This window comes from Lacerta agilis, chromosome 9, assembly GCF_009819535.1.
Source record: "Lacerta agilis isolate rLacAgi1 chromosome 9, rLacAgi1.pri, whole genome shotgun sequence".
Classification (NCBI taxonomy): Eukaryota; Metazoa; Chordata; class Lepidosauria; order Squamata; family Lacertidae; genus Lacerta; species Lacerta agilis.
The window spans coordinates 38,428,279-38,443,194 of NC_046320.1; the positions used below are offsets into that span (position 1 = coordinate 38,428,279).

Below are 14,916 nucleotides of genomic sequence, written 5' to 3' on the forward strand. Positions count from 1 at the left end.
GTAAAAAAAAAATCAGCATTTTCTGAGTCACCAGAAAACTTACTACATGGAAACTTTAAAATAAAAAGTTGATCACCTGCTTACAAAACCAACAGACACAGGACAAATTCATTTCAAATGCCTCAGAACTGTTGTGTTCTTAAGACACCTTCCAACAAAAGCAAGAATTATTTCTCAAAAGGGATTTTAGCAGATATGGTTGCCGTGGCATTTGTAAATATGGCGAGACAAGAACGTTCCAAAACGGGTTTGCACCCTTGGAAAGGGTGCTCGATTCAGCGATGACCCTCAAAGGGCTGAGCATTTCAAACTGCCTTGCCCCACCATCACATAAAAACCTGCTGTCCTGAGGACAGTGCTGGGAGGAATGTGTTGATGGAGGGTGGGGAATGTCAGAACTGAGTGTATGTGGGGCTTCCCCTATCTTTCACCAGGAATCTGTGTGAACCTCTGTGTACCAGTCAGTGGGACGGCACAGGCAGGGCAGTGTTGCTCACTTGCCTTCTAGACACACAGTGTTGCAGCTGGTTCCCAACAGGGTGGAGAGGTATACAGAGCTCAGCATGGTGGCACAGCCAATCCAATGCTTCTGCCCAGCCCACATCGCATGAAGCACCCCTCCCCGCAGCATCCTTTAATGGTCGGAAGACAGGTAGGCTACCTCACTGAGTTCTACTGCCTCTGCTGAAAGCATCTTTTTAAATGGTGACCCCCCCCCAAGTGCTATGGCATGTTTATTTGTTGACTTGCATTATATACGCACACTTACATGCTTTCTAGCTTCTGTTACTTTTGATATCCAAATATAAAAAAGATAAACAAAAGATGCTACATAGGTGTTTTGAAATAAACACTCAAGCACATGCCTGCCAAGTTTCTGGTTTCCAAGAATCACAAAGAGCCTCCTTGCTTCTGAGATTTTGCCAATACATTCCATTTTCCTTTCTGCCACTTTTAGTTTCTGCAATGCATCATTTCCTGTATTACTCTGAGCACAAAGTGGCCTTATCAGCCAGAAGTACAAAGAACAGTTAAACATGAGTTTGCATATGACACCTACTCCTACTTTCCCAAATAAATGTACCCTTCTGAGAAATAGGCTTCTGTGCTTCTGGCAACCCAGCAACTTTCCAGCCTATGAATGTAAGTGTCTGTGCAAAAGGCAGGGCACTCAACATAAACCAGTTGAGTTCCTTCCCCTCAAAAAATACCTTGACCCAATTTTTGTCACCACCTGGTTTTGATCCCAATTAGCATCCACTGTTTTATACCTACTGTGATAAAGCAGCTACTTTGAATATTAGGGGCGTAGTGTTCCATTCCTCTTTGGAATTTGAATTTCAGTCCTTTGGTTATCATGCAACAACAATGAAGTAACTCAGTGTAAGCAGTTTTAGCACGTTATAACAAGTTATAACAACCAATTTCTTTACTTCTGTCTGGACACCAGATGCTTAAAACTCAAGCCTACGCCCACATCAAGCACCAAGATAATACTGTATTTGGAAGCCCTTCTCCAAGCCCCCCCCCCATGTTCTGAGGTGAGGTGGTGGTGTGTGGGACTGGCTGGGGAAGACCTGTTTGGTTGTGGCACCCTGCTAACAGAACTCTCCCTCCAGACAGAATCATCAGCCACCTACCAACATAGCAAGAAATGGGAATCATCCAAGATTACTGCATCATCATTTATCACTTGGACCCTGGGTGAAATCCAGTGTTGGACAAAAAGACCTTCCCCCTTCTGATCCTCCTCAAAATCTGTCTGGACCCTCTAGAGCAGATGAGGGGAGGGGAGCATGAGGTATTGCAAGGGAAAGTCAGTTCAACTCATGCACCCACACAACTGGATATCAACACACACACCCCACCCACAACCTCGTGTTAGAAACTCAGATATACAAGCTAATCGCCAAATGTTGCCTTACACTTGGGTTGCAGTCACCACTACAGACTGTCTGGTCGCTATTCCTCCCCCTCGTGGAAATAATAATAATAAATTAGAAAAAAATAAATAATTTCATTTGCCTGCGGTTTTGTAGTTTAAAGAAAAAGAATATCAAAGCAGTTTAAAAGGTAAAGGTAAAGGGACCCCTGACCGTTAGGTCCAGTTGCAGACGACTCTGGGGTTGCGGCGCTCATCTTGCTTTACTGGCTGAAGGAGCTGGTGTACAGCTTCCAGGTCATGTGGCCAGCATGACTAAGCCACTTCTGGAGAACGAGGGCAGTGCACGGAAACACCATTTACCTTCCCGCTGGAGTGGTATCTATTTATCTACTTGCACTTTGACGTGCTTTCGAACTGCTAGGTTGGCAGGGCAGGGACTGAGCAACGGGAGCTCACCCCGTCACCGGGATTCAAACCGCCAACCTTCTGATTGGCAAGCCCATAAAACAGGGACAAGACTCAGATCAGCCTGCTGACTTCTTTTCTACCAGCCTATTAAGAGGCTAGTAGCCAGCATTTCTATGCCAGATGAAGAACAGGGGAAACTGATCTGTAATGGTTTTGCCAGCTGTGGCATGAAGACTGCATCCTCTCACCCAAACACCTGCAGAGGGTTGCACAAAGAGCCATGGGCACATGCACACCTTGCATTCGTGAGAAATATCTATGAATTTCAGCACACTGGTGGAAAGGCAGCACGATTACTTTTTCAAGAACAGAGTGCTGTAAGCTTCCGCAGTGCTTTTGTACTTCCACAAAGATCCATCACCACTCCCAACTGCGACTGTTACAAACACCTGTTTTTTTAACGGCAGTTTTACACACACTGCGTGGATGTGTTAGGATACACAAAAGCAGGATAACAGACATTTCTGCCTATATTTAGATCTGCCTGGTCAGCTGTAATTGCATAATTTCATCAGGACCTTCTGCAACGGAAATACATCCATATTCATCACACAGGCATCAAAGGAAACATCTTTACAAGCCATATCCTTTTACAAACCAACACATGGTCTCATGCCACTCTCCCCAATTGTTGAATTCCTCCTTTAGGAAGGGCAGGGAATTTTATTCCTTTATCAACAGCAAAGTCATTTCCCCTTATGGTTAGAAGGACAAAAAAGGTGGGGCTTTTCTCACAGGTGAACGAAGCGGGAGGGGGGGAGTGGAGACAACCGAGAGAAGGGGGAACTGCTTTGCCACGAATGAAGTTCAGACAAGAAAGAGAGCTCTTTGGGATCAACTTCACAAATGTGGTAGAAAGCGCTTTGGGAACTCAAACGCATTTAGGGATGTTTTGCATTTATATTATAGAATCACATACAGTAAAGGTTTTGCTTCGTTCCTACATGTGGTCAAAAGTCATCGACTTTCCTCACGGAAAGGCAAGATCTCTTTGGTATGCACCGCATGGAGGCTCCTTATATGGCACACAGCTGCCGCTTTGGTGTGGCTCAGGCATGCCCCATGAGGAGGCCAGCTGGAGTTAGTCAGCCATTCCTGGCAGAAGCATATCTGTCAAGGTGTTTGTCTTTCCTTACAGCACAAATCTGCTGGCAAAAACGGGGGGGGGGGGGGGAATTACCTGAGCATTCCTGCCCAAGCAGTGTCTCTCAAAAGGGGTGTCCTTCATTCCTTTCCCCTCCCACAGCAGCTATGCACTACAGATTTTTCCCTCCTCAAGGAGTACGTGACCAGTCTGACAGGAGAGATCTCACTACCTTAGGAAATAGTCACTTACAGAGGATTTCATAGTTGAATGGGCTGAAGAGCCTAGGTCTGCTGCGGATTTATTAATACCTGAATCCCTTAAGCAATTAAGAGTTCACTGTTCCAAATTAGAGATCAACTTGCCTTTTAAAAGCTCTGCTTTGTACTTAAAATGAAGGCACAGAATCCACTTTTTAATCAAAACAATGTGTTCAACTGGTGTCTGACAGGTGAAAATACTCCAATATCTTTTCAGTACCAAAAAAAAAGAAAAAGAAAAAGAAAGAGTGGTTTTCAGTTAAGTTTTAGTCATAGGCTCATGGAAATGAATAAACAAGTTGTAGGTCCATTTATTTCAGTGGGTCTACTCTGAGTAAGACTTGATCAAATACCACCTTTCCTCTGTCACGTTATGTTCCTTACTTTAAATAAAGCTAAGCCAAATTCCAAAAGGTAACCACACAGAGAGATGCAAAAACCCTGGATACAATAGGTGACACTTGGTCATGGTTTTTTTCCCAAACAAGCCACCAGCAGCTTATGATTTCTTCACAAGAAACAAAAGCATGAGCACTGGTTCTCACATAACACTGAGTCAAGGCTCCTTGTTTCATCGACTGGACAGGGTGGACCAAAAATTGTAAGCCATAAACCAGGGGTAGGAAACTTCCAGACTGCAGACCAATTGTGGGCCACTAGGGGATCCAATCTGACCCAAGACCCATTTTCCCCAAACCATGCTCACCAGCTGACATCACTAGTGATGTCAACTAATGGGTTAGGAGGACAGGTTTAAGTTTAATTCTGCACTGGCTGTGTTTTGAACCCCTCAAAATGCATTCTTCAGCTACATATGTTTTGAAGATATTCAAGTTATTCAAGTTCAGCTCTCATTAAATGTTCCTTTGGCAACCTCCAAAAATAAGCTTTTTACAAACTGTGAAGTTGTGTTTGATAGCAGGAAATCCAAAGCCCATAAAAGCATATTAGCCAAATACTGTACAAATAGGTACCATGCTCACTTTTGCCCTGATATATGCACTACAGAGGTGTGTATTAGCCTATAGGCTATATCAGAAGAAGCTGCATCTTTTGAATATACACACATCCTGCTATCACTCGCTATCTGAAAATTCACTTATCTATACAAAAAGAATTATGCCAAAACCTTGCTATATGCCCCATCAATTCATTTATCTGAAGAGCCAACTTCCTGGCTTCCTTATTTTTTGTTCCTTTGTGGTTTGCTGGTCGGCAGCAGCCATTTTGGGGCAAAAACCATGGAGGGAGGGAGGGAGGGAGGGAGATTGGACCAATCAAGTTTTCTCCTTTGGCTGCAGCCATTTCAGGAAGAAACCATGGAGTGAGGAAAGAGAGCAGGCAAATCCCACATTAGAAATATTTCCGTAGGAAATAATGGAGATGATGGACTCGTTACGCACATGCTCGTTTAACAAAAGATTTCCAGAGAATGCGTTGTGTTCATAAAGTGGGACATGTCTGTATAATTAGTCAGAAATGTGTAGAAATTTTATAAGGTTAATTCCATAATAGAATGCCATTTTACTTTGCAGTTTCTTCAAGAGGGGGTGGAAAACATGTAGTTATTTGACTTGGGGAGTCTCTAGCTCAGAATTATTTCCACGCAGAGTTTGTGAGATGCCCATTGGCATGTACAACCCAGATTTCTCTACCCTAAACCATGTTCACTTAAACCATGGAACAGAGTTGCATTTTGGAGGCCTAAGACTTTTCTTTCGCTGAACACAGAAAATGAAACAAGCTGTAACTTGCGGATTCTCCTCATTAATCAAATTTGCAACACAAGTCATCCAACTTAGATTTGGAACTCTTGCAGATCTAGGAATATACAGTTTCCTCATACACTGCTAGTATGAGAAACTTATAAACAGAAGTGAAAACACTTGTCTCAGATATTTGATAGAAACTGCCTCTTCCCCAATTTTCTTTCATGAACATGCAGCTGCCTTTTGCTTTAAGTAGTGTACTGCAGTATATCTGATTTATAAAGGCTATGTTTAGGCATGTACACTTATGCTGAATTTATTACTAGTTCATGCAAATTGACTACCTAACTGGAGTTTCTCCCTGATCCCCAGGGAACTGCATTACAGTAAATTCAAGTTTTGCAACAGGGTGAAAGTTAAGCATGTGAACCTATGCAGCACAACTCAATCTGTTTAAATACCAGAGGGAAGATGTGAAATAACACAGGGGAAGAGTCATTGAAAAAAAAATCTAACATTGTAACCTAATTGTACACAAATCTATTTATTCTGGAATATTGCGTAACATTTGATCATAGAATTTTTTTTAGCTCAGATAACGTTCATCCCAATTACATATTTAAGACAACCTCTAGTTTTACTAAGCTACCCTAGTATGCCTCAATCGTAAAAGTTGTCATGACAGCTGACAGTTCAAGTTACACATTCTGAGAAAGCCATTTAAAATATTTGGCCTTTTGTGAAATTTTAACACACCAAAGAAAGCTCATACTGTACTCCTGAAGCTTTCAGCTGGTTTAACCACAAAGGTGCTCAAAGTTATAAATAAGTTATAAATGAGATCTTCAAAGTCTACCACCTTAGAAGTATTATCAACTTTTAAAACAGGGGCTTTTAATCTCTATCCGGAAGGATTAGGACGGGCTACAGTTGTATTACACAAGATACAATAAAGCCCACATCCTTAAATGCGTAACAATGAGCACCAAGGCCAGGCCTGCCTTAAAGGTCTTGAAAACATCTCCAGGTAGAAAAACTTCACAGCTGTCCAACAGCCATCAAGACCACCATACTATTCACTCTAAACCTGTCATATGGTTGCAAGATTCAGTTTCCTCTGCTCTGAGAAATCACAAGGGAATATCGGGGAGGATGAAATATAACATATGTTGTGCTCAAGTAATTTAATGTTTTAAAATAGAACTGCATTGTTTCATTTATTGTTTTTCTTCCCATCCTTTCTTCATGTTGTGCATGATTTTGCTACCCCCACCCTACTTTATCCTCACAAGAATCCTGAAAGGTAGGTTCAGCCAAGTGGTGGTTGACTGGCCCAAGGTCATGGCCAAGTTGGGATTCAAACTTGGGCTTCCTCGTCCTTGTCTGTCACTAAACAACTCTACAACATTGACAGCATTTGTTTAAAGACTGGTCACCACGCCAATCACTCAAATCTACTAAGGAGGTGCGTCAGATTACTCAGGCACATTTTTACAATACGTAGAACAAAAACTGGCATCTGAAGAGTTCCATCATCTCTTACACACTGCATCTAAAAACAACAGAATAGGATCCAGAACTATTGTTCTCATTCATATTCTTGTTTAAAACTCAACCACCCAACAAAGATTTCTTTGTCCGGGTGACAGCCCTGGTTTATAAATACTCAAACAAAATGAAAGGTGCAGTCTTTGAAACACAACAGGAGATACCACTGCAGACACTGGTGGTATCTGCAACTTACCAGCAGAAGCTGGTGGTATCTGCTTGGTACCAATTCAAGCCGCTGAGTCTTTAACAGGCATTCTAGGCAGAACACACATTTCTAGTCTAGTCTCAGTTGGCGCCAGTTACTGGGACAGAGTGTGAGGGAACAAAATGGTTGCAGCCTTCGCAACATCTGTACTGAAAAGGACTCCTCCCAGGGCTTTCAAAATAGAAGCCTCAATGGATCTAAGACCACTCCAAAATTTTACAATGTTCAAGGAAAATGAACATTATACCCACCATTACCAGTGATATATGGCATTACGTTTTCTACAAAGTCTTTTTTTATTTCATAAAATTGGCAACACAATGAATGAACACAACACAACAGGACAACTGGAATGGAAACGATACCAGTCAAGACTAAAATCAGAGTTGTAATATCACTTTTGAGGTGACTATAACCGGAGACACAGGTGTTCAAGCATAACAAAATTAGTATGTTAACCACTGTCTTTGCCTTAAAATGTAAGTATGAATGCAACTGTATGCAACTGAGTAGTCATCTCTTAATATTCTGATAAAACTAATATCCAAATATCCATATTTAAATGTTTAAGCCAGACAGGCGGAGCAATCTTAACACAGGTGAATCAGTTGCTGATCCAAAGTCATGCTGGCCAGGACAAAAAGTAGAGGGTGGGAGGGGGAAAATGTTTTTGCTGAACCAGTTCCAGGCTTGTAGAACTGAAAGTCCCAGATTGGGCCCCATTCAAAGGGATTAAACAGCTTTGGATCCAGCAGATCAATGGCTGCCTCTGCTCTATCCCCACCCTGCCCTCATAATGCCCCTTTTGGTGTGGGGACTACGGTTGTTACTGCCGGCAGAAAGACTGCCAGTGATAGATACTCACCTGCCTACACTTCTTACTGCTTACAGGCACAGACTCTGTATGGATAAATAGGATAACATTTGGAATAAGTTTATACAAAATGTAGTAGGCTATTAAAATTTACATAAGCACTAGGAAAATAACACTATACCAATTTATACAAGAATGTATGGGAATATCATATATTGCTTGCTCTCTTTTTGCATATTTTCGCTTTTATCGTTGTTGTTGTTGTTGTTGTTCTCCCTCTCACTTTTCCTTCTTTTTTAATGTATCACTTTTTTTCTTTTAACTGAAATCACCTTAATAAAATATGTATTTTTTTTTAACTGCCTGCACTTCTCGCACCTACACCAGGAGGAAAAAAGATCAGGGTCTTAGGACAGTTTTGCTTATTGATCCCCCACACACCCACCCGTATCAAATGTTTTTGTTCAGCTGCTTTTTTGGAAGGGGGGGATGAGATAATTTATACAACATGTGAAATTTAACATGGTACATATTTAGTAAACAGACCTAAAACAAAACAAATATGTTACAACAAATTTTTAATTGATTTAGGGCAGCCGGAAATTTTCCATGAAGTTTCCAAATTCAAGATTTCCCAGAAAACCCACAACACTTCCCCTCTCTGCCACTACCCAGTTCACAGGACTTGCCAACCATCACTTCTTCTCTTCTTAAACTGGATTTCATTTTATATCCCTGGCTTTGGATGAAGTCTCATCTAACTCATATTGTACCAGGTGGTACAAAAAACCCCACAACCAATAACTTATTTGAAGCACTAACACACTGTACCCCCAAGTAAAACTACCCTGGCTATTTTCTGAATGCTTAAGAATGTCATCTGTACAGTCTTTTTGTTCAGGAGAATGCAACTCTTGAGGAAATAGCTTCTTCCAGTTTGTAGCAGAATTCAGCAGCACCAATTGGCTGAGGCAAGTGATGAGACCAAGAAGCCTCCCCCTGGAGTAGATTTTCAACCAATTTTAACTTTCTCCTTAAATATAAAGGTGCCAACTGTATTTATGCATTCAGAATTCAACCCCCCCCCCTCCGAAAGCCAGATAAAACATGTGAACTGCGAATGTGGATGGGAAGAACAGGGAAAGAAGGACTAGGTCAGGATTGGGACTAGAACAAAATCTGTTCTTTTCAGTTGAAAGCCAGGCTCACACCACAGGAGAGAAAACTGTGCCAGTGTCTGACCTGAGATACGTCTGTATGAAACCCAATTTGTGAAGCACACTTTCATACATGAAAATCAAAGCTATTAAGTGCCCAAGCCTTGAGCAAGTCACCAAGGAGATGCTAGGAAGCTTGAACTGAGCAGGTTCACAACACGTTCAAGTCACAAAGTTACTGTGCGGCCATGGTGCAATTAGTAGTTTTGAGATTCAATGGTCTCTTGCATGATTTGTAACCGATCTCCATAAACATTATCCGTATATAGGAATATAACCAGGATTTGCAGAAAGCTGCATTAAGATTTGTATCTCAGTTCTTTCCTAAACAGATTGAATGTTTACTTTTCGACAAACAATACTAAAATATCGTCTTCTATTTTTCAGCTGAATTTTTTTTCATGGAAATTTGGAGGTACTATTACTCCTTTATCTGCCAAAATTCCATATGCTAACATTTATCCAAATCTTCATCTTTACTCCTACAGCCCCAAGACATTTTGCTCTGAAAAACAGTCATTGTTTTGTTACACAGTATGGCTTGGATACCGTAGCTAGATGGATGGCAGTGTATTTTGGAAATACTGTTGTTCCAACAGCATTTTCTTTCCTTCCAATCTCACAAATGTTTGATCTGGAAGCATGATTGGGCATGTACCTACCAGAAATAGGGCTACCGGAAGAAGGTATTTTCACACTCTATTCAGCAAAATCATTTCCTGCATCAGTCCAAGCTGAAAGGCACATTGTCCCTCGTCCCAATTCAAGTGTATTTATGGGCCCTGAACATTCCAAAAACTTTCTACCAATCAAACCTTCTATTTTCCAGCTCCAATAATAAGTTGATTTGTAGTGGACAACACTGTTGTTGTGACCTAAATCTTGTTTGCTCAGCACAAAAAGAAAGCCCAGTTGGTCTGCTGGATCCAAGATCCTAACAGTGCCAAGGACTGCAGCTTGCATACAAAAGTACAGCACATGCAATTTACTTTTTTCTTATTGTTATTTGATACTCAAAAGCAGGATCTGTAGTTTCTGCAGCACCATGACTGCCAGGGAGCTTGCTGCATTCACAATCTGGATTAACTGCAAAGTGTTTGCTTGCAGACAAAGCAGCTTTCATTAGCCTCCTCACATCTGTATCCCACACCCATGCCCCCAAGCAGCATTTCTGCTATACAACTCTTGAGAGTTAAACTGGGTTGAATGGCAATTTTTAGCTGGACTCTCAGTACAAAGACATAAGGTCAATTGGCAATGATAATTTGGTGGCCTGCTGCAAAGCGGTATATCAGGATAAGCCAGCTTTCAATTTAATTTAATTTAATTTAATTTAGAATATTTGTAGTTTAATTTTTACTTTATAATGTTTAGTTAGTATGTTGGGGGGGTTCCCCTGTGGTAGTCTGTTCTTCAATAAGCTCCCTTACCAATTTAAGTTTTATGAGAACATAATACACGCTTACTTGCAAAGACAAACAGGGCTCTCAATTATTTACTTCTAAATATTCACCTCTGTATTACTCACAAAAGAAGAATATGGATGTTGGAGTTCCAACACTTGCATTCATAATATATTTAATTATGATGACTGAACTAACAAGCTCACAGGCTGACCCCCCCTCATTTCACCCTGATGTATCATTTTGCATTTCACTGCTGTAAGTCAATTTGAGATCTACAGCAGGTTGGAAAGGCTAGTAATGATGCTCTCTGCAGTCTCTAGGGAGTCCACATTATACACAGCTTACATTATTTATAAAGCCTAGATGATGCGTCCATTAGCCTTGCAGGATTACACACCAAGAGATACCACTTACACTTGACAGTACTGACTGCTGCATTGCCAGCACAGCTTAATTCAAGTTTACCTACTCCCTAAGCTTCTGTTTACATACATTAAGGTGGATTGCTGTGAGAAATTTGTTTGGAAATAATCACTGCCACTTTAGGTCCATGCTTTCATTCTCAGAACAAACCAGACTTTACACATAAAAGCTCGAGCTTCTCTCGATCTGCTATGCAAGTGTGAAAGGAAGAAATGTGTTTTTAAAAGCAATTTAAAATCTATTAATTTTTGCAGCAACATAAGATTTACAATTTGTTGTCACCTGTGAACATATACTTTCTTCCTCTACCTACCACTATCCTTTAAATTTGAATACATTTTAGGGAATAGCTTTTTCCCATGTTTAATCTCTCCGTCCCATACATAAACAAGGGAAAGCCACATTGTCAGTTCCACAACACTGGGGCGGGGTGTGTGTGAGAGAGAGAATTAACACCCACCCTCTTTCTCTGCTATCTTTGCTACTAATGTCCTAAAAGAAGGGAGGGAGAATGGGTTTGTGTATGTGTTTATCTTCAGGAGGGGTATGTATAAGCATAAGAGGGTGGTGAAAAGACACAGCTTTCCTCCTGTCCCTGTCAGTTTTACAAGAATACAGAGGGAGGAAATGATGGTGCAGTGATATGGGACAAATGATGCTTGTGCGATTGCATCCGTCTATTCACAGGGCAGTATAGGATAGCATCTGGTATAAGCAGGTGGGGATATGTTTTCTCCCACTCCAGCGCCAAGGGCTGCAGTGACATTTGAAACAGGAAAGCCATAATTTGTGAATAGTGGCAGATGTGCATTAACTGAAGGGATGGGGAAAGGCCGAACGATAAACAAAGGTGTCTTAATATTTTCCCTATCTTTCTCCTGCGGAACTTTAAAACGTGTGATTGCAGCTGTAAGAGGCTTTCGCCATCAGTGCTATTATCTAGAATCTATATTGCCTTTGCCTCTCTCAACACTGCTCAGAAGTGTTTTTGAGTCATCAGATTGTCAAGGATATACACTAAAAACCACAACAAGAGAGAGGGACAAATGCAGAACAGAACTGTATTTGATTACATTTTGGGGAGCGAAGGGGTCATAATTAAAGCAAGGACAAATCACTACCCTTGTAACCTGATCTGGCCTTGAACTGAAGTGATCTTATCTGGGGAGGTGACTAGGAAGCACTGCAAGGCTCTTTGAGCTTCTGGAGACCCTGTTTGTGCCTTGAAAAGAGAAGGTCCAAGTATTACAGTTAGCAAGTAGGATAAGCATTTCCAGAAGCTTTTTTTAAAAACAGACAGCAGAACTGAGTCTCTCAGTCCTCAGCAGTGATCTTCAATCTGTTTCTGGGTGTAATGCACACAATGAGAGTTAATCTTGTCTGGTGGCAAACTAATTTATTATGGCCCATGTTTTTATGGACTCAAAGCCCATCTGACAAAGTGGGCCTGAGTTCACAAAAGCTTATGAGTCCACAGAAGCTTAATAAATTTGTTTGCCTCCAAGGTGTCATAAGACTGATCATTTCTGCTGCAAGAGACAAACACAGCTACCACTCCAGAATTTTTTTACAATGAAAAATAAGCATCTAATAAGTATAATGTAGCAACAGTCTGGAAGAATATAATCTGTTTGTTACTCCCCAGCAGCCAAACAGCAATTGTTTTGGAAAGAGAATCTTTGTAGTTATAGTAAAGTTCCAGTTTCAAAATAGTTATACCAACAAGAAGTCACACGCGCAAACTGCACAGCAAGACCATTAGGTTTGACACAACTTTTGCAAGTGTTTTTGCTATAATTCAAGTGTGAACTATAGTTATACAGTACAGTCAACTTAATAATGTCCATCTTTTAAATCCTAGACCTGTGAAGGCACCCTGGGACCCATTTGGGAACATGAATTTTCACCAGTAAACACTTTTCCTAAGCACTGCTTAGGAGCCTTTCAGTCATAAGAGGTTGGTACTGGAATATATACAGGGGGAAAATGCGAATTAATTTTGGTCTCCACGGAGTAAGTCACACATTATGTGTATACATGCGCTACAGTGAAGATCAGTTGTTTCCTGAAGCATGAAGCCACTCCTCAAATTAAAGCAGCCATTCATATTCATACCGTGTATGAAGAACTGCTAAGCCAGCCCACACACAGCTTCATCAACTATTAACAAAGGGCCAGAAATTGCTGCCCCCGGTTTTGGCATAGCTTCTCTTCCCACCCATTCCCAGAAAGGTTGCTAGAATATAATGAGCCAACTATTTTCGGGCTGGGGGGGGGGGCGGAGAAGGAAGTCATCCCCAGATTTCACCGAGCCATCCCTGCCGCCCCAGTTCGATAGATGCTGGAAAAATAACATTTCAGAAGGGGAAGTTCTAGGGCACAGATGCCTCCTATTAAGTCTGAGAAAGATGGCTCAGTAACATCACCCTCACACCGGGGGGGTTGGGGGTTGGGAAGCATTAGAAAGCCACAGAGAGAAGAGTAAATCTATTGTGTTGGTTTCCCTGAACCGCACAACTCTGGCCTCATCCTGCCGCCCGGGAGAGAAGTCGCGTCTCATGCGCGCAGGCGAAGAAGCCGTGGCAAGTTTCCCCCGACTTGGCTCCGAGCACAAAAGGGGCCCGGACGCCTGGGGAAATCTCCGCGCAGCCGGGAACAAGGGCTCTTGTCTTCTGCTGCATTTCTTCTCCCTCCCTGGCTCGGGACCGAGGGGAAGCGGGAGCCGCTCCTGGCGTGTCTCCTTCGCTCCCCCAGAGCCACCCTGACGGTCCCCATGCAAACTCTCAGGAAACAAGGGAAGATCGGGGGGGGGGGGGTTGGCCCGACGGGACACTTTTTAAGACAACGAAGTTTTAAGAAGGGGGGGGGTGACCCCCACCGCGGCTTCGGCCCCCGTCGGCCCCACGGCTAACTACAGCCGCCATCATGATGGGAACGAAGCCTCTCTCTCTCTCTCTCTCCCTTTCCATTCCCCTCCCAGGCAGCCAGACACGCGCGCCTCCAGTCCTTCCCTCTTGCCTCCTCGCCGCCCTTTCGGCTGCACGGAGGAGAGCGGCGGGGAAGGAGAAGGCGAAGCTGCCGAGGGAGGCAGGGACGCTCTGTTGTCCTTTGAGAATCAAAAAGATCCCCAAACCAGGAGGGCGCCGCTTAGGGTGGAGGGCAGTTGCTGGATGCAGGCAGGACTTCGGGCAGGAAGGAGAATGGAGAGAGAGCAAGGGAGTTTTTCTTACCGGCTCTCGGTGGGGCGAGCAGGAGGGAGAGAGGAAAAGAGCGTGCAAACGAGACACCCGCCGCCGCTCCAGCCGCTCTGCTTTTTGGGTTTTTTGCCTTTGCCGCCCCCCCCCCTTCTCTCCTCCTTTGCCGCTCCCGCTTCCAGCGCCGCCGCCGCCGCCAAGCAGCCGTGCGCTCGCTCTGCTGCTGCGCCTGGATTGATCTGGTCTCACTGGCGTCAGAGAGTCGGAGCCACCCAGCCTCCACTTACCCCGCTGCCAATATGCAACATACATATATACACACACACACACGTGCACGCGCTCGCTCTCTCTCTCTCTCTCTCTCTAGGCCAAGTTAGGGATCCTCTCCAAATGCCCGCCCCCGCTCCTGCGAGGAAGGCACCGCTGGCTTGGCTGCAGAAACCAAGCCTCTCGCTTCTTTCCTCTTGTCTTCTTTTCTGCCCACCCCCCTCGCTCCTGCCCTCTTTCTCTCCCTCTCCGCCACATCCCGCCCCCAAGGAGGGTTCTCGGCCGCGACTGGGACGGGCGGGCGGGCGGCCTGCGGCGCGGCTGGAGCTCCTTCAGAAACCATCGGTGGAGGGTGGCGAGCAGAGCAGGGCAAGGCTTTCATGTTGTCGCTTCCAACTCCCTGCCGCTTCCGCGCGGGTTAGGCGGCCATCCG

The 14,916-nt window shown here is 43.4% G+C and overlaps 1 protein-coding gene across 2 annotated transcripts in view; it reads right to left on the reverse strand.

The window, feature by feature from the left end:
* The window catches only part of SMAD1 (SMAD family member 1), a 34,477-nt gene extending 20,148 nt beyond the window's left edge, over window positions 1-14,329 (reverse strand). For both annotated transcript variants that reach the window (XM_033159562.1, XM_033159561.1), the window contains exon 1: window positions 14,253-14,329. The gene's annotated coding sequence lies outside the window, so the exon portion shown is untranslated. The remainder of the gene's footprint in view (window positions 1-14,252) is intronic.
* Between the last annotated feature and the right edge of the window lie 587 nt (window positions 14,330-14,916).